This window comes from Ornithodoros turicata, chromosome 1 (assembly GCF_037126465.1).
Source record: "Ornithodoros turicata isolate Travis chromosome 1, ASM3712646v1, whole genome shotgun sequence".
Lineage (NCBI taxonomy): Eukaryota > Metazoa > Arthropoda > Arachnida > Ixodida > Argasidae > Ornithodoros > Ornithodoros turicata.
This window is the reverse complement of record NC_088201.1, coordinates 144,975,245-144,976,034: the sequence shown is the minus strand read 5'-3', so window position 1 is coordinate 144,976,034 and position 790 is coordinate 144,975,245.

The window sequence follows — 790 nt, the reverse complement described above, 5'->3', positions numbered from 1 at the left end:
CCCTGTTAGCTGCAGCATGGACAGTTGTGACCGAAAAATAATCCGTAGATGCGTTTATTGATATCTTTCAGCAAGCTAAACAAACTTGTTCATATCTGAAACACTTATCAAAGCGCTCTTTTAGGAAAAAGCCACGGATCACGGCCGGACTGGTAAAATAAATAAAAACCAAAATTAACCTTTGCAAAAAACTCTGTTTAGACAAAACACAACAAAACCCTTTGTTGAGAAAAGAGGAAGAAGGGGCTGATGGCGCGCGCCGGTGGCGCGACTTGAGATTCTTGGGGCTAATGGCCATTCTCCGTGGGACGAAGAAGAAGAAGAAGAGATTCTGTTTGCATGTGGTGGTGGTTGTTAGTAAAACGTTTGTAGGCAGTTTGCCTCGTTCGCTCCTTCCCTTTCGTAACATTGGTGCCGAAACCCGAGAATAACCCGTTCTCGATATTTCGGAAGGACGACCGATTCCCTTTCAGACGTCGACCTGGTGTCGCCCCTCGTTGTTCCGGGACTGCTTCCTTCGTCAAACATGGAAACTGGACAGTGCATCATCGATCGACTGCTGCAACGATGAGCCCCTGTCCGGGACAAGATAAGGACACGAACATCCGAAATCATAGTTCTTCTCGCCGAGGCAACTGCTGTCGGGCTCATGGAGTGTAAGGCAGCGCTGCTCAATCGGAACGCCAAAGTTCTACGACACATAGACCGACAAATCTACGAGGTAATCGACTTGTAACAATTGGAAAGCGAGGTGGAATCATGCGATTTGCGCGATGAGCTGGTTGTCGTC